This window comes from Taudactylus pleione, unplaced genomic scaffold (genome assembly GCF_031769625.1).
Source record: "Taudactylus pleione unplaced genomic scaffold, aTauple2 ptg000040l, whole genome shotgun sequence".
NCBI lineage: Eukaryota > Metazoa > Chordata > Amphibia > Anura > Myobatrachidae > Taudactylus > Taudactylus pleione.
This window is the reverse complement of record NW_028284442.1, coordinates 15,574,529-15,599,322: the sequence shown is the minus strand read 5'-3', so window position 1 is coordinate 15,599,322 and position 24,794 is coordinate 15,574,529. Positions and strand designations below refer to the sequence as shown.

At 42.5% G+C, this 24,794-nt stretch overlaps 1 long non-coding RNA gene across 5 annotated transcripts in view; it reads left to right on the top strand.

Annotated features, from left to right (window-relative positions):
- The window catches only part of LOC148538372 (uncharacterized), a 392,934-nt gene that overhangs the window by 222,411 nt on the left and 145,729 nt on the right, over positions 1–24,794 (top strand). For 2 of the 5 annotated variants that reach the window (XR_015871939.1, XR_015871937.1), the window contains one exon: positions 5,401–5,513. The exons of the other annotated variants lie outside the window; for them this stretch is intronic. This is a non-coding gene — a long non-coding RNA (uncharacterized LOC148538372). The remainder of the gene's footprint in view (positions 1–5,400; positions 5,514–24,794) is intronic. 5 annotated transcript variants of the gene reach the window in all.

Below are 24,794 nucleotides of genomic sequence, written 5' to 3'. Positions count from 1 at the left end.
CGGCCGCATCATTGATTGTGCGTTCCTATGATCCTTCCTTAATTTGTGCGGGAAACGAAACACTATTTATGGCTTGGGGCGTCTCGAATCGAGGTGGCGTTTATTGAATGTTGGAGGTTACGTTGGTTGGAGTTGATTGTTGGCTGGTGTAGGAGATTGCGTTTTTTGAAGTTTTTTGGGGGGATTTATTCTTTTTTTGATTTCCATTCGTTTTTTTTCCCTTTTAATTTTTTTGGTCGTTTCCAGTTTTGGTAAGTTTGGGGAAGTCTAACTTTGGGTCAATTTGTCTCTCATTCTGGTGTCGATAGTTTTTCCCGTCATTTCATCTCTCTTAGGATTTATTTTGGCTCTGCCCCAAAGACATTTTGTTCCGGATTCTTATATATTATCTCTTGGTAAGTTCATTTGTTAAACTGTTTTGGAAATGTTCTTGTTTGTCTGTACGCAACTTTGGTTGGCCTTACACATGTAACATTTGTTTTTGCAAAATCGAACTCTGTGTTGTTTATTTTTTTATTTATGCGGCGTTGTTGTAACTTGTATTAGCGAACTAATTAGCGCATTTTTACTACTTACTATTGTGACTTGTATTTGCGAACTAATTAGCGCATTTTTACTACTTACTATTGTGACTTGTATTTGCAAACTAATTAGCGCATTTTTACTACTTACTATTGTGACTTGTATTTGCGAACTAATTAGCGCATTTATACTACTTACTATTGTGACTTGTATTTGCAAACTAATTAGCGCATTTTTACTACTTACTATTGTGACTTGTATTTGCGAACTAATTAGCGCATTTTTACTATTTACTATTGTGACTTGTATTTGCGAACTAATTAGCGCATTTTTACTACTTACTATTGTGACTTGTGTTTGCGAACTAATTAGCGCATTTCTACTACTTACTATTGTGACTTGTATTTGCGAACTAATTAGCGCTTTGTGAAATGTTTATTCATCCCTTAAAATTGTTTGTGTTTTTTCGGGAGCATTGCTTGCTTACATTTGGCCTCAATTTGATGTAGTGTGCGCAACGTCATTTTGCTCTTTGCCCAAATGTGTGTGTGTCCCCTTTTATGTTTTTTCTTGCTTAAATTTTTGATAATGACATGGCCAGCATAAAATGATGTATATTTTTGTTGTGATTATTTGCAGTTACAACATATCATGACAATACCCCGGCATGTAAGCATCAATGGATGGTATTTTCAAGCTAAGTAAAATTTATTTTTAATGGGTGGGGTAAAAAGCCTGACATTCCAATGTTGCCATTTCAGGTTGATATGGGTCGGATTGTTCTGGCCCTGCTCCCGGAAGCCGACCAACCTCAATCTCGTCCCAGGCATAGGCATCGTAGGCGTGCAAGGCCCCAGATATTTCGAACATATGTCACCCTTTTTGGAATGCCAGATGATGAGGTTTTAAGACGATACCGTCTTCCTCCAAAAATCATCATAGACACTCTCTCATTAATAGAGAGTGATCTTGAGTGGCAAAGTGACAGTCCTACAGCAATTCCACCACTTACGCAATTTATGGTGGTGTTACATTTCTGTGCCTCAGGATCGTTCCAAACAACGGTGGGAATAGTGGCGGGCATCTCACAATCCTCCTTTTCCTGGATCCTGAGGGCAGTGATGGAGGCACTTTTCAAGCGCCTACATCATTTTATTCAAATGCCTTTGGATATGGGTGCCCTTAGTGTGGCCAAGGCCAATTTTTACCAAATAGCTGGCTTCCCACACATCATAGGGGTTGTGGATGGTACTCACATACCACTTCAGCCTCCAGCACGGCTGGAGGCAATATTTAGAAACTGGAAACACTATCACTCCCTCAATGTAATGGTGGTATGTGATGCCTCCCTCCAGATCCTGTCCCTGAATGCAAAATTACCAGGAAGTGCACATGACTCCTTCGTCATCCGGCAATCAGGGATATGGCACAAATTAACCAACCTACAAGCTGGTGATGCGTGGCTTCTGGGTAAGTGGAGACCTTTAGTACATAACAATGTTAAGCTTCATACAGAGTGAGCCTGATGTTGACTATTCTTTTTCACAGGAGACAGTGGCTACCCTTGCACGGCCTGGCTGCTCACTCCTTATTTGGCTCCCACACCAGGGCCACAAAGTGAGTATAATTCCACACTTACAGCCACCAGGCAAGTGGTGGAGTGCTGTATCGGCCTTTTAAAAGGCCGATTCAGATGCCTCCACCGCTCTGGTGGCGAACTCATGTATTTGCCGGATATGGTTTCGAAAATTGTGGTCCTGTGTGGGATATTTCACAACATCGCCATAAGGAGTGGTGTCCCAATGAGGATGCCTTACCTGAGGATGGCCCCCCGAGGTTGGTCGGAGGTCAGTATGTGGGGGGGCCATACGCGATGATGTGTTGGCCAGATTTTTTAGGTAATTATTTGAAAAAAAACAGTGTTGATACCTAATGTGGTTGGGTTTGTTTGAGAACATCTAATTTTTTGTTAATTTTTTTCTCCATCTTCTGTTTTTTAACATAATCTTTGGCACTCCAATGATGACTACTTCCTGCTACCCTTACAAAACCTGTATGTGGACATTTTGGGGATATATTCTGGAACCCTTATTGCAACGCCATATTTGTGGAATCATGTTGGCATGGTCCTTCATCAACCAGTTCTTAATTTTTTGTTTTGTGATGTGGTTTTTTGGGTATGTGTTGTATTTGAGATTATCACTGTGTGTTTTGTTTGTGAGTGACCACTTTGATTTTTCAGTTATGTTGATAATAAATGTTTTGAGAGTGAAATGTTGTACCTTTTTTTGGAACGTTACCAGCAAGTGTAACCAGGTTCACACACGTTACATTTGACTAAGGGGTAATCCAGTACTGACGCCAGTTGAGCTAAAATGTAATTTTTTTCAGGGTCCAAACCAACACCAAAAGGAAGCCTGTACAATCATTTTGCTTCGTAAGATTGGCCTAAGCAGCTTGCACACCAACTAGGAACCTGTAAAATGTAGAAATATCTAATTGTGACTACACCAAAAAAGGGAAATCAGATTGTTACTGTTATGTGTTTCTTGTGGCTGTTTGACATAAAAATACAACACACACTCTTAGTGTAAAAAAATGGAAATCCTTGCTGGAACAGTCTACTTATGTCAGGGTAAACAATCTGTGCTTTAGAAAAAACGAATGAGCCAGAACGTTACTTCAAAAATAACAATTTATTTACATAATGGGCCAAAAAAAAAATAATAATCCCTAAGGAGGACCGACATACGGTCAAGGACCACCAGCACCCCGATGATATTGCTGTGCATCTGGGCCACACAGGTGGATAATTCGGCCCGACGCCTCTGCTCCTCTGTGGGTGAGAAAAGTGAGGGGATTAATACAACAATAGTGAAACCACATTAAAAAAAAAGCCAAAACCAAACTCCACCAAAAAAAAAAAAAAAAAAACAGCATTAAAACTCATCAAACTAAAATGGTGTAGGCCAAAAATACAAGGCCTATGTACAAATTCCGACAGGTGTGATATGTGTATGTGGAAAACAGCAGTAACAGGTAAAGGCAATCGCCAAAATCCCCAAAAGTTTAGCCAAAAAACCCAAAAAAAGGAACCACCCATGATTACATACAAACAGTTTGTGTCGATAAAAAACCGCAAAAAAGAAAAACATACCGGAAGACCCTACACCAGCTACAGAAGGCCCTCCATCATCCTCCTCGGAGGTGGCTCCATTCCCCAAAGATCGGGGTGGGGTAATGACCGACTCCGTGGAGGGGGTCATTCTAAGAGGGGTGGTTGGAGGAGAGGGGGAATTGGGACGGAGGGGAAGGAGGCCCGAAATTTCAGGCTGAGGGTCTAGGAAGGCTGGGGAGGAGTGGGGAATAGGGGAATGACTGGAGTTGGAGTGTTGGCTGGGGGTTGGGGAGAGTGGCCGTGATCGACGTCTGGCCGGACGCTGAAGGCGTAGTCTTCGCTGGGCCCCTAAAAGATGTGAAACAAATTGTGGTTAGTTTCAACACAAATCCGCGCCACAAAACAATTTCAAATCCACCCCAAAAAAAAAAAAAAAAGCAGATATGAGGAGAATGAATAAATATGAAATACAGGGAAAACATGGCCATGCAGATATGAGGAGAATGAATAAATATGAAATACAGGGAAAACATGGCCATGCAGATATGAGGAGAATGAATAAATATGAAATACAGGGAAAACATGGCCATGCAGATATGAGGAGAATGAATAAATATGAAATACAGGGAAAACATGCACACGCAGTTAGGGCCACAAAGACAAACATGAAAACCACAATCCATAAAACGTACTTTCTGCGATCTGCATGCGAAAGCATGCCAGCAAGCGGGGCGTCCGCCGTTGCAGGTCCGACCACCTGCGCTCCAGCTGCCTGATATGGCGGCGTGAGCCGAAGGAGCGCAGGCGGGCCCGTACCTCCGCATATGCGGAACGCTTCTCGCGGTTGGTGATGGGTGGAGGCTGGCTGGTGATCCGCCTATCCATCACCTCCGTAAGCACCAGCAGCTCGCGCCTGGTGAATGCGGAGGCTCTCATGATGGCAATGGTGTTTTTCTTAAAAATTAATTTTTGATAAAGTGCACCCAAATTTTATGATTGGCTAATGTATTTGGGAAATTAACAGGAGCAATTCTATTGGTTAGTGTATGAGTCATGTGTTCGACAGGGCCAGAAATCTGTTGAGACTTATGATAGGCTTGATGCAGTGACATGCGTAAGCAAATTTACATAAAGAAATGAACTCCGGGAAATATGCGGGTAGAAAAACAAATAGAACAATTATTTAATTGGGGCTAACATGTATTTTGACAATTAAAAGCGAATGTTTAAGCCGTACGTATTCTGCGGGTAAACACAAACACGGACATGAATAAAGTTTATTGCATTGTGTAAAAAAAACACAAAAAAAACCAATTAAGCTAATTGATATATTGATTGGCATGTTACGATTGAGGGAGGTAGGCAGAATAAATGAGCAGTTAATCGAAATCTGACAGTCCAACTTCCGGGTAGTACTAGTGCGTGCGTTCCCTTCAAGCCACTTCGGGGATGTACGCTCGCTATTTGGCACGCTCGTTAGTTAGAGGAGGGGTCGCCTGAGTTTGGGGAGGATGTTTGGCTGCGAGCGAAAATACGAGCGTGTGCTTGAATTTAAATATTTTTTTAAGTACGCCGAACGTACGAACGGTCACTTGCGTCCGGGTCTGAATGAGGGCCTAAGACTGTTAAAAAATACCTGTATATGTAGGTTATATTTTAATTATATGTTTCAGAAATGTTCAGTAAAACACATGGGCATATTTTATTCTTCATCAGTGACACTTTTCTTTCTTTTTTTTTTATATATGTTTGTGTTACAGAGATAAAGTAGAGAAGTTGCCCAAAGCACCCGATCAGCTTCTGTCATTCATCTAGACTAGACGATCTGTCGCCCTATTTGGCGGATCCGGCTGACATATCGTATATAACAGAGGTACTGCGCTGGGATGTCCCAGTCAAAACAACACACATGTATTCAATGAATAATTTATTAAAAAGACAAATAAAAATAGCTTAGTTCTAGATAGCAGATTCATTTATAAATCTTATATAGCAGCCAAATAAAAGTATAATTGTAAACATACAGTAGTAACATATATTGCAACCATGTCCCATTCAGATACAAAATTACATATCTCAAAGGTCTCTAATACACAGACACCTGCATGATAACATCAGTTGATAATGCGGCTGTATATATGTGCCATAAATATAATCAGTATAATCCAGTACTTGATTTTAGATCCAATTAATGGAAAACAGTGTAGACATAAACCACGGCTTGTATCAGCCAAAATTAACCCCTGATTTCCACTTGTATGTCTCAATGGTGATTTGGTAAAGAATATATGTCCGGCTGTAAAACAGTCAAAGGCTAGTTTAGCCAAATAGGGAAAACTTACTTTGTTTTTCCTGCAATAGTTGTCTCACCACAATCACAGAGTGTCTTTAGCGGAATACATATGACTTACCGCCGGACACAAGTCCGACGGTTCAAATCCCGACAGCAGCAGGCCGACACGGTTGAAAATACTGATCGTCCCCAGGTAAGTATGAACTAACCTAACCCCCCTAACTCTAACCCTCCTTAGGGGTGCCTAACCCTAACCTTGCCCCTGGTGCCTAACCCTAATCCCCCCTCTAAGTGCCTAAACTTAACCCCCTTTCCCCGCCGCCTAAACCTAAGTCCCCCGGGGAGGTGCCAAGCCCTAAGTCCCCCCCGGGGAACCCTAACCCTAACCATCCCTTCCCCTAGACTAACCCTAACCTCCCAGGGGGGTGTCTAACCCTAAGTCCCCCCCCGGGAACCCTAAACAAAGTGATGCGGCGCCCGGCATCACTTCGATCGGGATGCCAGGTGCCGGTCACCCGGAATCGGTAAAATGACCTGCGTCTACATCTACTATTTAAATTGTGTTGTATCACATTTATAGTGAAATCTACCTGCATCTATGAAAGAGTTACATGTTCATGTAATAATCCACATCAAGTAATTATTTGTGTATAATTACATTAAAAACCATTCAAAGTGCATATTTGTTTATTCATTTAGATGGAGTTTTGACAAGAATATGAGGAAGGGGTAAAATAGACAAAAATAAATGTATCCAAATTATCAATATTAGAAAAGTACATAAAGAAGGTATAATAACCCAATTTTTGCGATTACAATGTACTACTGATTATATATATATATATATATATATATATATAAACTTTAACATTAAAGAGTTTGCTTGATTCACGATTATTACAAGTCTCAGAGTGCCGCTGGATTATGCTGGCTATATATATATATATATATATATATATATATGGAACTTTTTTCAGTGTATATAGGTCATTGCTTTATAAATTAGTGAAATTTAGAAAGCAGTTTTTGACAGGTTTATAGGGTAATAAATATATAGCATAGGATATCGTACATGCCCAGTATGAGCAACCATGTGCACTCCCGCGGGGTCGATCATTGCATCGACAGATCGAGCATACATGCTGCTCAATCTGTCAATTTGATGAATGAACCCCATAGTTGTTGATGCGGATGGTGAATGACATATTGTGCGTTCATTCACCAGATTGTGCAAAGAACTGCATGATATGTTGGTTTTTGCATTGTAGGTTGGCCAGGTACACACATTGTGTAATGTGTACCCAGCTCAACACAGTCTTAGAAATATCAGTTAGAAGCTGTTAAGGTGCATTCATACTAAGCTAGAGGTTCCCAAATGTGATCCTCAAGGCTCTCCAACAGTTCAGGTTTTAGAGCTATCTAAGGTTGAGCACAGGTGGTTAAATGAAACTGACTGAGGTACTAATTAAGTCACCTGTGGTCAATCATAGATATCCTTAAAACCTGGATTGTTAGGGTGCCTTGAGGGCCGCGTTTGGGAACCTCTGCACTAAGCAATATATCAGGAAAAATATATCGCTGCGATTCGGATTGGATCGATATATATCGGCCACATCGCTCAGTGTGAGTTTGAGTGATTGCGAGCTCCCGTATGTCGTTCGTTGAATCTTCTGATCTGCTGTGCATGCACACAGATCAGAACATCCAGTGGCCGAAACCATGCTTCAGGATGCGGCAGGGGAAAGATATAGTGGGCGGTCATACACCACATCGTGCAGTGTATGTGGACCGCACGATATATTGTGCCGACGCATCTACTGTCGCTGGGTACACACATCTTCTAGTGTGTACCTAACTTTACTTTCTTTGGGCAACTTCTCCACTTTATCTCTCTCAAGTTTTGGTAAATCCTGCCCAGTATAAGCTAAGTAATGGTTCACACATGGCAAGTGCAGTGCAATCCCAAACTTGGATATATGAATAGATAGATAGATAGATAGATAGATAGATAGATAGATAGATAGATAGATAGATAGATAGATAGATAATATTATTTTAATGTATTTCAAATAGGAAAAATGCTTTATTTCAATAATAAAACAATGTTTCCTGCCCTTAGTTTCTGCTATCAATGTTCTCTATTTGTACTACCATTGTCCTTGTTAAATAGCACTCGCAGGGTTTGCATGGGGAAGTCTTTGCCAGAGAGCCCTGGGAAAAGCTATATGGTCTCCAGCAATAATCAGGGATAGCAATCATCTGTTTGTTAAAAAAAGAGAAGTCCTATCACCAGTGAGAACACACATTTTTTTCCAGAGAAAGGGCGTTTCTGTCTTTCGCAAGTAGAAGCTTATTTCCTTAAAGTTATAATAAATATTTTGTAATTGAAATGTGAATTCCATTCTAAATGAAATTAATTTTTTTTTAGTACTTTCCTGTTCAGGCCTAGCATATGCATTACTATGTCTTGTCCACCCTGGCAACAATTTACTCAAAATGATGAATTACTGAAGACCCGGGGAATAAAGTTACTAAGCAGTGGGTTTGCTGTCATTTTAAAACTGACTGTGCTTTGAAAACACTGTCGATACCCAGCGGGTTTTAAGTACCTATCCCACCGCAAATCCACTGTTGTTTACAAGCGCTGCACAGATCCCGAGGATCAGGGCAGTATTCTGTATTAAAATTTTGTTAATATGGTGAAAAAATATGACATGGGTCCCCCACCCCCTTCTCCAATTAAAAACTAGGCCTCGGCCCTTAAGCTTCAGTTAGTAGTGAAAATATCAGGAGAACAAAGGTAGTGGGGCACACTTAATTTTTCACTGACCAGTACTAGGTTTTACCAGTCAGGGGTTGTGACACCATAGCAGAAAGACACTTGGCGTGGAGTCCCAATGACATAATGTCAACCAGCCCTAGGCCACTCAGCACAGGGCTGGAGTGCCTAAGGAATTAGGGCCGGCAAAAACAATGCCCCGCACATTAGAGCTTCCAGCAAGTCCTGTAATGCCTCATTTTAAGGGCTGCCTGGTGATGTTGTCATAATATGCAGTTGTGATGTTGTCACTGCTGAATGATGACATGTTCACAATGTCAACATTCTGAACAGTCTGACATGAGGTTTAAGGTTAGGCTACAGGAGGGGAGGGTTATGGTTAGGCACTATGGTAGGGTAAGTAATAGGTTACAGGAGGGCAGGGTTAGGATTAGGCACTAGGGGAAGCGGAAGCAATAGGCTACAGGAGGGGAGGGTTAGGGTTAGGCACTAGGGGAAGGAGAAGCGATAGGCTATAGGAGGGGAGGGTTAGGGTTAGGCACTATGGCAGGGTAAGCGATAGGTTACAGGAGGGGAGGGTTATGGTTAGGCACTATGGTAGGGTAAGGGATAGGTTACAGAAGGGCAGGGTTAGGATTAGGCACTAGGGGAAGGGGAAGCAATAGGCTACAGGAGGGGAGGGTTAGGGTTAGGCACTAGGGGAAGGGAAGCGATAGGCTACAGGAGGGGAGGGTTAGGGTTAGGCACTATGGCAGGGTAAGCGATAGGTTACAGGAGGGGAGGGTTATGGTTAGGCACTATGGCAGGGTAAGCAATAGGCTACAGGAGGGGAGGGTTATGGTTAGGCACTATGGTAGGGTAAGCGATAGGCTACACAAGGGGAGGGTTATGGTTAGGCACTATGGTAGGGTAAGCGATAGGTTACAGGAGGGCAGGGTTAGGATTAGGCACTAGGGGAAGGGGAAGTGATAGGCTACAGGAGGGGAGAGTTAGGGTTAGGCACTAGGGAAAGGGGAAGCAACAGGCTACAGGAAGGAAGGGTTATGGTTAGGCACTATGGCAGGGTAAGCGATAGGCTACAGGAGGGGAGGGTTATGGTTAGGCACTATGGTAGGGTAAGTGATAGGTTACAGGAGGGCAGGGTTAGGATTAGGCACTAGGGGAAGGGGAAGCAATAGGCTACAGGAGGGGAGGGTTAGGGTTAGGCACTAGGGGAAGGGAAGCGATAGGCTACAGGAGGGGAGGGTTAGGGTTAGGCACTATGGCAGGGTAAGCGATAGGTTACAGGAGGGGAGGGTTATGGTTAGGCACTATGGCAGGGTAAGCAATAGGCTACAGGAGGGGAGGGTTATGGTTAGGCACTATGGTAGGGTAAGCGATAGGCTACAGGAGGGGAGGGTTATGGTTAGGCACTATGGTAGGGTAAGCGATAGGCTACACAAGGGGAGGGTTATAGTTAGGCACTATGGTAGGGTAAGTGATAGGTTACAGGAGGGCAGGGCTAGGATTAGGCACTAGGGGAAGGGGAAGTGATAGGCTACAGGAGGGGAGAGTTAGGGTTAGGCACTAGGGAAAGGGGAAGTGACAGGCTACAGGAAGGAAGGGTTATGGTTAGGCACTATGGCAGGGTAAGCGATAGGCTACACGAGGGGAGGGTTATGGTTAGGCACTATGGCAGGGTAAGCGATAGGTTACAGGAGGGGAGGGTTATGGTTAGGCACTATGGCAGGGTAAGCGATAGGCTACAGGAGGGGAGGGTTATGGTTAGGCACTATGGTAGGGTAAGCGAAGGCTACAGGAGGGGAGGGTTATGGTTAGGCACTATGGTAGGGTAAGCGATAAGTTACAGGAGGGCAGGGTTAGGATTAGGCACTAGGGGAATGGGAAGTGATAGGAGGCTACAAGAGGGAAGAGTTAGGGTTAGGCACTAGGGGAAGGGGAAGTGATAGGCTACAGGAGGGGAGGGTTATGGTTAGGCACTATGGTAGGGTAAGCAATAGGTTACAGGAGGGCAGGGTTAGGATTAGGCACTAGGGGAAGGGGAAGCGATAGGCTACAGGAGGGCAGAGTTAGGGTTAGGAACTAGGGGAAGGGTAAGCAATGGGCTACAGGAGGGGAGGGTTAGGGTTAGGCATTAGGGGAAGGGGAAGCAATAGGCTACAGGAGGGGAGGGTTAGGCACTAGATGGAGGTTAAGCAATAGGCTACAGGAGGGGATGGTTGGGTTAGGCACTAGAGGGAGGGTAAGCAATAGGCTACAGGAGGGGCAGTTAGAGTCAGTTCACCGCAGTGTGTACTGGACTGATAGAGAAAGAGCTAGTTAGTCGATCATGTTTAGTTAGCAGGTGTGCCGATCCCATTGGATTTGTTGTCCGGGGTATTAAAGGGGTTAACTGGATCGAAAAACACTCATCCATTGAAAAACACCCCTTGGTGTCACAAGCCATTGATGCGGCTTGTCTCCTTCTCGGGTCCCGGTTGTTGTCGGGCAGCCGGGTCAGTGCGTCTTATGACAGTGGGATCCGGTGGTCTCGCTGGTCTCCAGGCAATGGGGATGGCAGGCTGGGGTGGCGCCAGCAGTTGCTGGAAGACCAGGATGCCGGGCGGCCGCAGGGACTGCTGGGGCTGCTTCCCTCTGATAGCCCTGCTGGATGGATGTGCAGCTGAATCCTATTTAGTAATTTTTTTGTTCTCATGCTATTGGTGAGCCTTTCTTTTATAAGGCAACCAGGCCAGCTCCTCCCCGCTAGTTATAGTTTATACCTCATGTATAAACCCTGGTTTTATCTGTGTTCCTATCGGAATGTCACCAGACCATGCAGACTTCTTGTGCCTATGTTAGATACTACCTTTGCCCATGGCCTTGCTGTTTTATTGTCACCTCAGTACTGCTACCTCTGCTGCGGCCTTGCCACTTCATACATTCCTGGAGTCGTGTCGCCGCACACACTCCTTGCAATCACCTGAACTACTGTGTAAGCATCTACTGTCCTGAGCATAAGACCAGGCAGCAACCTAAGTAACGGTAAGCATGTATAGCTGTAAGGGAATGACGGGGGGATTGAAAACTTCACTTGTGTGACTCTAGAGGTCACTCCGGTGACCATAACATTATTTTGATGGGATTGACCATTGAAAGGAGGAGAAGGACGTTGAACATCACATCCAAAAGGAATGTGACTTTCCTTGATCTTATTTGTGAAAAAGCGCCAGTGTGAATGTTTCCATTTTTTCTATATGTGTATTATCTTGAGGTATGGGGAATCACTTTTAGGTTTCTGTTCCATAGGCTGCTGTCACATGTGCACCTAAAAAACATTTTGTGTTTCAAACCAGAGTAAGTATTTTCCTTTTTCTTGAGTACTATTACATAGTTACCAGACCTAAGAATCTCTAAAGGGACAAACACTGAAAAGCTGACATTCACCTACTCTTTGGTACGCAGTTCTATTGAATATCACACTATTGGTGTTTCTATTGTCTTCTTTATATTCAGATGGTCTACTATTGAGGTTTCTACAACAGAAAGATTTGAAAAGATTAGTTTATTTTTACCATTACCTTTGATATGCAAACATTTGTAATCATTTATTTTACATTTCAATTACAAAATATTTAACACTATTAGACACCTGTCTTTTTATGTCCTCCACAGAATTCTTCATCTAACCACCTGTCAGATCATTAAAAGACAGCAGCCACATACACTAAGGGAGTGTACCCGGAAAAAAGTTTATTTTTTTAACATTGCACTTATTTTTGCTATATTTATTTGTGTTCTAACATTATAATTGTTTAAAAATGGGCATTGTGCTCTAGAATTTTTCCATACACATATAAAGTACTAATAATGTTGGGTACACACTTAGACGATGACCGTAGTCCGAGCAGCCGATTTGTAAGCTATACACACTTACCAATTGGCCGCTCGATAAGTTTGGCCTGACATCCAAACTGGGCGGGCATTTAAATGTGCCTTCCCCATTGCGATGTTAGTGTCGGTGGTCCCTGAGGAGAGTATACGGTGTGGTCTGGCGAGTGGCCGGTACACACAGCAAGATATATATCATCATCAGCTGTGCTGCAGGGCCGACCTGATATGTCTGTGAACGATGTAGTTCACAGACATATCGGGTGTAGACACCCGTCAATGCACTCATGATATATCGTTCGTTGATCAAACAAATGATATTTTGACAAGTGTGTACCCAGCAAAAGTAAAAAGTGATTGAGTATGATAATTGTTTTTAATTAATTTAAAAAATAACACTCTTTTTATTTTTATTAAAAGAGTGTTTAATGAGTGTCATGTCACTTCAAAAACAACCAGTGGGATTGATTTATATCTATCTATCTATCTATCCACATGTATCATATGTAACACTGGCATGAAATATGATACTACAAATGCTTTGAAGCATTGTACTGTGTTGTAATATATTGTATTGTATGTCTTAATTGCTTAGCAACAAGCACACCATCTCTTCCTTAGTGACACTCCTTCCTCTGAAGCCAAACGTGCTGGCTCCAGCCACAGAACATTAATACTGGAGAGATCCATTTCCAGTGTCTCTTTGATATATGATGGTTACATGAACAAGAAGTGTTAAAAATTTATCAGGATAAGAAAGATCAAAAGAACAATCTTAGTTTTGCCTTGAACTATGAATTTTAATGCTGTCTGAATAATTAAGACAGAATGTCATTCATTCAGAGGCAACATTGTTCAACATTTGCCATTAAAGCAAGAATTCAGGCACATTTCAGATGTACAATCTAAAAAAAAGAAGTGTATTATAATATAATTAAAATTAAGTATTTAATTATAGCATTGCATAGACAGTATACTGTACTAGTTGATTGTTGATATTAAGATAAGTATAGCAGTTTGACATTATAGTACTAGATTGATGCAAAGTGAACAACCTTCAAGTTACATTAGTATCTTATATGTGTCCTATATCTAAGAAACCATGAGTAAGTGGGTTACCCATCAGATTTATACTGTAGGTAATATGGAATTGCATATTTGGCTAGCTGAAATATAACTTTGCAGAGGAAGGCAATACATATCAGAAGCATTAGTAAAATACAGAATTGCTAGTGACCTACACATACCTCTGTGCCAAATCTGTACTTACAGTTCTGGACACAAAGCAAATGGCTTCATTTGTAATACTGTTTAAACTTTGTCTTGACAGTTTCTTGCAAGGTTTCCACAATAGCAACAAACACAACCTATTAAGGTTACATCTCTGTCTGCATTTGAGTATGCCACCCTTCCTTCCTTTGTGCTGAAGTTACAGTTTCCATCTTTAAAACTGGAGTTTCCTCTCCCACTTTCTGCTGATAAAAGCTCTGAGGTTACGTTATAATTTAACTGGCAACAAACAGAAATGAAAGCATGAAAAATATTTACATTATGTGCAGATGAAAGGGAGGATGAGTTAAAGGACATTTTGCAGAAACCAGTAAACCTAATTGCAGATCGGTTTATTAGGTTACCCACTAGAGTTACAAAAACTCCAGTGACATCATGGGGCAGATGTACTAAGCTCTGGAAAGTGATAAACTACCAACCAGTCAGCTCCTGTAATTTTTCAAAAACAGCCTATAACATGACAGTTAGGAGCTGAGTGGCTGGTAGTTTATCAATCTATAATTTATTACTTTCCAGTGCTTAGTACATCTACCCCTAAATATCAAAACCCCTTGTATTCAGAGTGGCCTAATGGAGAACACTGATGCTCCCAACAGATACTTTCTGCGTCAGTTGTGAACTTGGGGCCTGATTCAGAGATTTACGCTAATGTAATCGCAACTGCATACTCTCATGGATCGCAGTTGCTAAAATATGCTAATGCTTTCCAAAGCATATCCGAGCATAGGGACGCCCTCTGCTGCCTTCTCCTATCTGTCTGACAGCGCAATCATCGGTACTATCGACACACATCGGCCAGTCACGCTGCATGTAAGTTAAGTCTGACCAGCCGCAAACACTTCAGCTCTTATGACATGCAGAGAACTTTCATACTCCAAACAATTTATCAATGGCTAATTTATGCACGCCCAAGAAATGGCATTTAAATGGTCAGACATGCCAGTACTTTTATAACCACATCACCCTCCGTTACCAGCCCCAAACGCTGACTACCTGTCACTCACTGTGAGAGTGACTCCTATGTACGAGAGTGATCACAATGCAATCGCTGCGCATGTGTAGTGTAGTGTTCGCATATGCGCCATAGCAAACAATCGCTCCTTCTGCGAAAATATTGCCATTGCGTCCATCTCTAATTCAGGCCCTTGGTCGGTGAGAGAATTTTCTCTGTAATAGAGCATTTTCTGTATTAGAGTCATTGGAATGAAAGCTTCAGCTGTTATTTCATGTCACTGGAGCCTCTACCTACAGTACTGTACATGCTTCTCTGAGAGGCACAGATTCCCGTCTTATGCTCTCCATCACATTCACGTTTGCATTGCTTTCTGTAGTGGGTTTGTTTCATAAATGCACATTTCTAGGACTTCTCAATTTAGTTCTAGCAGTACTGATGTTTGCAGTGTTGAGAGACTATTTTTGTACTGCACATGCACCAAGTTTCATTACTGACGGCAGTCACAGTGAGGACACAGAGTGATTGACTATCAGGGAACTTTTGTGGGAGGTAATGGTAGGGAGGGACTACTCAGATGCGGGCATATCACACCCATTTTGGGGGACATGTCTGTGCCTTCAACTGTGACTTTGCAGTGGTTAAGGCTTCGGTTGCTTACTTGATATGGACATTCTGAGTGAACATATGGCTGCTCAGAACATGCGATGCCCAATGCATGCAGGGCAGACATGGGATGCCGCTAGTGGCTGTCTTAATACAAATCCCAGAGACTGGGATTTGCGTCCACCTCTGAATCAAGCTCCAGCAAGATCAGAGACAGATCAAAGGTTACGCAATGCACTGTGAGGATAGCACTTTTTAAGCTTTGTCTTCAGCTTTAATTTGTCTTAATTTGTCTGGGAAAGGTACTTTTCTAGTGACCATCAGATAGGGGACCCTCAAGTGGCACCACTCAAGCAGTTTGCTTGCACACTAACACACTCCGCTTGTCCCTCCCATATAATGGTCCTGTTTCACATTTGTACATAAACCCAATGTTAAATGAACCACGTCTGCTCAAAATCTGTACAGCCAATGTACCTGTCACTGACTGTGATGGCTGTCGCAGTCCACCTTATGCTGCAGCATGATTGACATGCTGTGGCCATTTCGGGGTGGGGAATGGGTGGAGATGGCCAGTGATCATAAAAACAGGGATGTGTAGGCCCCATTTTCAAGGTGTGCTGAGGCCAGGATCTGCATCTTCCGACACAGAATTCCTGGCCCTGAGTGAGGACATCCTGCATAACATCGGTGATGTTTTCGCAGTTGATCTGATTCTGTGTCCTCGAACTCAGCAGCAGATTACAGAAGCTTGCAGCAGGTGTCTATTTACACTAGACGCCTCTGTGGCATTAGCATATTTACAAAGAGGCAGCTGCTGTGTGTACAGCGTACAACTCTGAATCAGGTCCTACTGTGTGTGTGGGCTCAGGGCCTGATTCAGAGGTGCATGCTAAGTGCATGCAATGCCGATGTTCACATAGTTGTCATTATTTGCTGCTGTGCATGCGCAATATATTATGAAAACCCTATGGTGCATGCGCCAGGGTAGACTTTACATACAAATGTTCTGTTGATTATGGGACCGCAGGTATCAGAAATGGTGAGGGAAAATCATGGGCTTTCCTAGGTGGTGACTGGAAGGTGTGATAAAATTAATGCAAAAAAAATTGTGCGCATGTTATGGGACTGTCACAGGTGTGTCAGTGAAAGCGGCTGTATTTTCATACTCAGAGATGCAGCCACAGAGGCAATGTGAAGGTGGAGACACTGCCTCTGCCATATGGCTGGTGCAAGTGTCGATGGTGCACGCAATGGTGCTACCTCCATTGAGCCAATGAGTCGGTGCACTGGCTTCACTGGCAGTGACTACCTATTGTAAGTACTACTTGGCAATCACACACAGGAGAGGCAGTCCCAGGGGAAGGTGATTTCTCCCCTTGGGACTGCCTGTCTGGACCGCGATTAACAGAGAGCGCACTTACAATAGTAAGCCACTCCTTCGTTTTTCTGACACCCATACCCGGCTTCTAGAAGCTGTAGCCAATGCAGTCCTTAGAAGCAGGTGTTTGTGTGAATGCACTAGTCCCAGAGTCTGACAGATCCATTAAACAGTCACTGGGACTGTGGACTCTGCTTGTGCTCATGTGCCAGTCCCTTCGGGAATGCCTCCGTTTGGCCGGCCACGCCCCCTGCCCGCCTCCCAAATGGGGCGAGCTGTCACTCACCATCGACAGCTCGCCCCCTTTGGTGCGAGACCCCTAGGGTCGTGCGCATGCCCAGTGGGGGAACATCGACCTTTTTGCGAGCTATCAACGCTTGCGACCGGGTCTGAATGACCCCCATTGTCCTTTCATCTCCTCCTACAAAACATTGCCAGTATATGCCGCTTTCTCATTTAGGACGTCGCCCTTATCCTTTTGTTATGGTACCTTATGCACTCCTGCACTGTTAAAACCTAAATAAAGTGGCCATCACCAATAACAACCCCCTTTCCCGAAACACACACTTGTTCGTAGGTACTCAGCTGCCGCCTGGACTTTGCACTTAGGGCCTGATTCAGACCCACTCATGAGCGCTGAGCGCTCGCAAGCGGGTCGATGTTGGCCCAGTGCACATGTGCATGACGGAGGCGGCTCCGTCGTGCGCATGTGCGAGACCCGGATACCGACGGGCAAGCCGTCGCTCCGGATCTCGCTACAAAGGGGGCATACTGTCGATGTTGTGTGACAGCACGCCCCCTTTGGAGGGCGGGCCAGATCGTGGCTGCCCAGACGGAGGCGTTCCCATGGGAACACCTACCGTCTAGGGCCGGCCCCACTGACATCACAAGTGATGTCAGTGGGAGTGATTTTGGCTCTATCAGAGCCAAAAGCACTCTTGGGCTTGCGGAAACAAGACCCTACCACAAGGGTCTCATCGCAAGCCCGATGGTCGCGATGGTCTTGACCATCGTGACCATCTTCCTGGCCGCTTGCTATAGTTGTGGGTGGTCACCCACAGCTATGCGAGCGACCAGGAGGCCGCTCTATAAAAAGAGAAGGACAGCCCTGATTCAGAGCGAGCGCTCTGTCAGAGCGTCCGGCTCTGAATCAGGGCCTTAAAGTAATAACAGTGCAGGAAGCACAGGTATCAAAATATAAACATACGAATGTGACACTCTAAGAACTCATATAGGGAATTACACTAAGATTCTCAGGAGGTCTCCCATCCAGGAATAAACCCAAGTCTTAATGCTTAGCTTCCCAAACTAAACAGAAGAAGTCTGTCGACTCTAAAGCTAATTGATGTAGCAATAGAAATAGCACTCCTACTAAGTGATTACCAGAATCCTCATGTAGTAATACCAATAGCACACCTAAAGAGTGATTACCAAACTACTATTCTGCAGTTAACGTCACTGCAAGCTAGTAACAAACAAGTTTTCCATTTAGTTACTATAATTATGCAGCTAACAAGAGGATATGTAGTTATATGTTCACTACATTAAACATGAGAGTAATTGCAAAACTCAGTAATTTCTTTAGATATACAGCAACTGCAGCTTAAGACATTTCAAAACACATGGATTATCCAGAGTCGAATATTAGCCAGGTGTACATCTGCTAGCAATAATATGTAATAGAATTTATCCAGGATACTTAGCAGATGAAGAAGCCAGCAATCCTTCCTAGGCAGCTTACAAACAGCTAGAACTAGAGACCAGGCAAGACATGGAATCCTGTGGAAGACTTAGCCAGAACAGAACAACCTACACAGGCCAAAGAGCCAGCGTCTGATTAAAACTGCTGGCAAACCAATCACAGTCGGCCAGGCCAATCCACAGGCTGACATCATCACAACAGGTGAACAAATCAGCAACCATTCCAATTATTCAGTCTAGACTCCACCAGCCGAGTACGGATATAACACCTTTTTCTCATTACGTCCTGGTTTGACTACCACAACAAACTAATTTCTGGTCATGTTCCTCATGTCTGTATACTCACTTTAATCTGTCATAAATAATGACTGATTTTGTTCTCTTGCCAGTTTGCTAAACCACTTAATGCCTACACTGGCTACCCATAACCTCCAGACTCCAAGCAATAACCAACACTTCCCCTTAATATACTGTATCTCTGATCTTATCATAAGATACTCACCCTTTTAGATCTACACTATAACTGATATATGCCTTTACTCTTCTCTAATAACCATCTCCCACTTCCAAGACTTCTTTGCTGCTCCCCTCTTATGGAGCTCCCTACATTGCCTTAACAGACTTTTCCCCCAACTTTCAATAGTTCAAGCATTTTCTCAAAACCTACCCCTCCATTATTGGCAGCACAGATGGTGTAATGGTTAGCGTTGCTTCCTCACATCACTGAGGTCGTGGGTTTGATTCTCGCTACAACCCTAGCTGTTTGTATATGTATATTCTCCCTGTGCTTCCATGGGCTTCTTCCCACTTTCCAAAAGTATACTGGTAGGTTAATTGGCTCCCAACAAAAATTAGCCCTAGTGTGTATGTGTGTGAGCATGTGGCAGGGAAAATAGATTAATAGCTCCACTGGGGCAGGGACTGATGTGAATGGCCAAATATTCTCTGTAAAGTGCTGCAGAATATGAATATATATGAATAACTGGTAGTAATAATAATTATGAGAGTGTAATCCAGTGTACACAAGCCAGACACAAGAAACACTAGACAATAACTAAGCACCATAGGCTGGGGAAGATGTTCTTAAGTAGACTGGAGTCTGATGATGTCCTTCAGGCAAGGTATTAAAAGGCAGGAATGGCACACATACCCATGAGACCAGACACCCAGTTCATTGGCAGAGTCTCTGGGTGCACTTGCATGCAATGGTGCTAAACCGCTGGAATCCATAATGGCAGGTAAGCCATCAAAACTAGACCGGATGGGAAAGAGTACAGGAGTGCCACACAAGACAATTCTCAGAAGTTCGGCATTGTAGATAATGTTGCTGAACTTGTGTAAGTGCCACTTGTGACAGTAACCCTTACTACTAAGCACACTTTTTTAACAAATATAAATTAAAAGATTTCAATTATATTTGATTGTACTCTTTCTCCAAGGTCTCCCATTGGGGATGGGTATGGGATGTCAGCGCTCGGGATCCCAGTGGTCAAAATCCTGATGCCGGCATCCTGACAGGGTTAGAATGAGCGCAGCATCCATTCAGTGCAGGGAAAGGGCTGGGAGATGCACAGCTAGTGACGGAGAGCTGGGCTCGCCCCCAGCCTGACATTACACGGGAGACATGCCATGCGGGCACACCCCTAAATAACATAATTTAGAGGGCGTGAACTATGGTAATTAGAGGGCAACTGCTTCCAAGGCTGCACAGGGTGCGGCTACTCCTGGAGCCGGCCATGATTATATTGCTTACCTGAGTTATGGCATTCCACCCAATCTGGTGGGTTCCTTGATGTCTACCACAGTTCAGCAATGGTATCTTCACTTCTTGTTCACCAACTCACTGGGCGTGCTTCAGAGGTGGACGCTAATGCAGTAGTGGCTGTGACTTTTGTTGCAGCCTCTACAGCAAATTTTTGCTAATGCCACATTAGCATACTGAGATGCCCACTGACTTAGCTGTAATCTGTTGCAGTGTGCAAATAGTCACAGAAATCAGCCTCACTGTCGGACATTAGAGCAATCCTATGGTTGCTCAGAAAGTCCGATGGTACGTCGCCACCAATGTCAGTGGAATTTGGTCTTCCAACGCAGTCCCTGACACTGACACTCTCGCTGGACTGCAGCTGACATGGGGGACCAGTAGAGTTAAATGAACTGTCCATACCCTGGTTAATAATATTTTGCATAATGTACTGTAGAATTTTTCAGTTTGGTTGGAATGAGTCTGTCATGTTTACTTAGTGCTTCTTTAAAATGCAATAGAATATCTCTCAGTAAAAGTACAATTAATGAAACCATTCAGGACTTATAATTCAAAAGAAACATATAATTATTTGGAGACAGTCTAGTTAACATTTTAATTATAAAACAAAAACTACTATTGTTTTTTTAAAGATATGTATGTAAAAAGAAGTCATTTAAAAGTCATTTCCATTATGACACCAGAATAATGCTTAGGTAGAAATCAATGTTTTACTAAATGAAAGAGTAGATATAAAAAATGCCATTGAGATCATAAAAGGACACAAGTGCAAATTAGGAGAGTATGTAGTATATACCTGTTTATACCTTATTACTCTTATTGCTTCAGGAGAAAGGCAGCAGTTATTTAAACCAGAATTTCATTAAATGTCATATAATTAAGACAACATTTATTTAAAAAGTTTCCATTTAATGAAGGGTTCCAATGCACGGCTGATCATGGTTACAAAATAGTTTTTATTCAGTACAGTAACTTTGTCATTTACTTTTGTGGAAAATGTTCATTGTGTAATTATGTTGATCCTACTGATAATATGGTATGATTTCTTTGACTGCAAGGTTAAAATAAAACCAGTAAAAAGAATGTAGTTCATTCTTAAGTCATTGTGTTTTTTGGGGTTTTTTTGCATTAGATTGTTTTGACATGTTTTCTTGGACTGTACAAGGGCTAAATAAAATATTGCCATTTTGCAAAGAGAGTTGCCTTAACAACATTAATACACTGTGTGTGAGGTAGCATAGCTGAGGACTCAGCCTTTCCTGTCCTTGTCAGAATGTGAGATTGTATGCAAGGTAGTGTTAAGTCTGCTTCCAATAAGCTTACCAAGTTTGGCTATAAGAGAAGCACATGAAAGACACTGTTTAATCAAATACCCAGATAGGCAAAATGTTTATACACTATTTTAATTTGTTTTGTTATACAATGTACCATTTACATTCTGCAGTACTTGAAAGAGATCACAATCAACATATCTTTGACTTGCACTAAATTCACACTGGTATTCTACTCTTTAATTTGCTGTTTTGTATCCTTTGATCAAGGTAAAATAAATAATGTGGAGACAGATATATAGCTTGAGAATGGTATAATTAAATTACCACAAAATAGGCTTAGCTAGTTGCACTGGCTGAATCCCTACTGTGTCCCATTTACACTAGCCTTCCATTGCAGGTGTGTAGCTCAGTCTCCATAATAAATTCATGTTGACTCCTTATCTCGTCACGTGTCAGCCTGAACATTGTACATAAACGTTAGAGGTAGGCAGGTGTGGCTGCCCCCAAGTCCACAGGCAGCCTGATGCATCTGAACACTGGCCCACTTACCTAAACCTATCCACTATCCATTACATAACCATTTCCAACATGACATAAAAATATGTTAGGACTCTGAGTATTTTTTATTCTTTGAGCCTCATTTGTTCCCATGTGTAAGGAGATGTGGGTAATGAGTATATTTTAGAACATATTTATACTGCATGGGACAACCTTTCTCCCCAGTAGCAAGAGACATGTTCTCATTGTGTAAGTACAGTAAATGTAACCTTTTAAGTTTTACTGTTACAGAGGTAGTAAAAAGCTCTGTTATTCATTGTTAAATTATATGTGTTAATATATTGTTGTGATAAGGTGGGAAATTCTGGTGAATGGATTATGGCAATCATTTATATTCTGTTATCTGATGTTTAAACTCTCACTAAAGTGAGAGTTTTTAGAAGTGAGTTTTAAAACTGATGTTGCCCATAGCAATCAATCAGATTCTACTTAACATTTAACTAGCACCTTCTAGAAGATAATAGCTAGAAACTGATTGGTTGCTATGGGTAACATCACTTTTAAAACTCACTTCTGAAAACTGTCACTTTCGTAAATTTACCTCATAAAGTGTAACAGAAGACAATGGAGAAGGAGGGCTCTTTTACACGAATTATGTGGATTCAGAAGTTATCCAATAGCTAAATTGGAAGAGAAAACTCTGACATCTCCATTACAAGAGGCTTAAAGGTCATTGTCTCCTCTATGGTGCCTTAGGAAGTCTTAGGAAGGGATGAGGGGGTGTCAGGCACATAGGCAAACGCGGGGGGGGGTCCGCCTGCCTGGAAACCCCCCTCCCCAGCACACACCATGACCACAATAGAAATAGTAATATAATAGAATGTTACTAGTGCTGCATTTTCTTCTCAGTATCACAAATGAAATGATTAGCACCAACTGTGGATCTTTTAAAATGTGTCAGCCAGTAATAAATAAACCTGTGCACCAACTAGGAGATGTGGAAAACATGCACTGTTAGGGGTGCACTGCTATAGACCATCAATAGGGTTAATAATTATTACTGTATAATAATACACTATCCAGTACATAAGGAGACCGATATGTACATATATGTCCAGGGCAGTGCTAGGTTCTTCTGTTGCTCCCTCAGACTCCCGGACTTGCTCCAATGCTCATGAAAGGTACCCACATCTGAAAAACACATTCTGCTCAGACAGGATGGACCTATTGCCGCATATAATGGCATACTGTGATCACTGGTCCTGGACTTAGGCAACACAATATACTTTGAATGTAACATATTAAAGCTGGATAAGTGCTAATTATGCCGTCTTCATGGACTGGCCACACTCGCTCTAAAATCAGGCATTTGGAAACCCCCCTCTAGAAATCCTGCATTTGCCACTAATGCAGTACCAATCCCCACTAGCTAGCCTCCAGCAGATGACACCAGCTAATGCAACATAAAGACATGGCTCAGTTGGTGATTATTTTAAATACATTTAAACTTTTTATATTTAGATATTTGACTGGGTATAAAAATGATTTCTTGTTTATGGGTTTTTGGTGAGTGATAGGTTTAAAGAGACCCTGGTAAACACTGACATGGTGTGAGAGTCCACATACACTTTACATGAGTTGGCCTGTATGTGCTCCTCTATAGTCTTTCAGTTGCAGGAAACGGAATAGGGTTATAGGCGAGGTCAATGTAAAAAATTGCCTTCATTTTTACATTGTCCTCGCCTATAACTCCATTCCTGCAACTGAAAGACTATGCGGAAATCAATGCCAAGAATATTTTCACTTTGTCTTTTTGCTTCCTGGGTCCCATCTCCAAATGAGTAAATTTGCAGGAATTTATGATTCTCATTGGAAAGTGGCAGCAGTGTTCCTACACAATGGTAGACTTGACCCTGAACTTTAAATTTTCCATAAATGAATGTTGAATTATCAACTGGACCTGTTGCTCCAAAGCATTTAGTGATCGGAGTTATATTTTTGAATGTCTGAGCAAAACACTTTTGATTTATTGTGTGTTCTAGCAACCAGAGACTTAAGTGACTCAGGTGGGTCCAAGAGTGGTGGGAGTTTTACCTTGCCCCTACAGCAACACATACCAGGTGCTTCTCTGCCCCACGTCTTAGCACTGCAGTACATGCATTGCCTGGACATATTCTCAATATTTACCTTAGGGTAGTAGTGTTAACAGGGGCACTCTGGTGGGTCTTATGCTCCTATGTCGCATGGAAGCTAAGGAACACTGCCCTGACCTGCTGGATATACATATGGAGCCTCCTACATCGAATGTGGTTGTGATTTTAGCCAGTGTCACTTGTTTGTTACCACATACAATTCTGGCCAGAAACCACTGGTCACAATCATTAAGCACTACACTATCTCTCACAAATCATATTATTCTGTTCCAGTGACAAGGCCCCTATGCAAAGCAAATCAACTAGAACATCTCAATGTTGGCAGAAGCGATTTCATCGTTGGCAAAGCTGATGGCAACAGCTAGGATATATATTACATATATTTATATATATATATATAATTATACACATATATACATTTTATCATTTTTATTAGCGCATTGGATTATTTCTAGTGTGTTTTTCCAGAAGATCAATGTCAAGTAGTGGTAGTGATGGTTTTTCCATTTTTACTATAAAAAAGATTTCACATAGCCTTGCATAAAACTCAACTTTATTGAACACTGTTTAGGCCTTAAGGTGGGTACACACC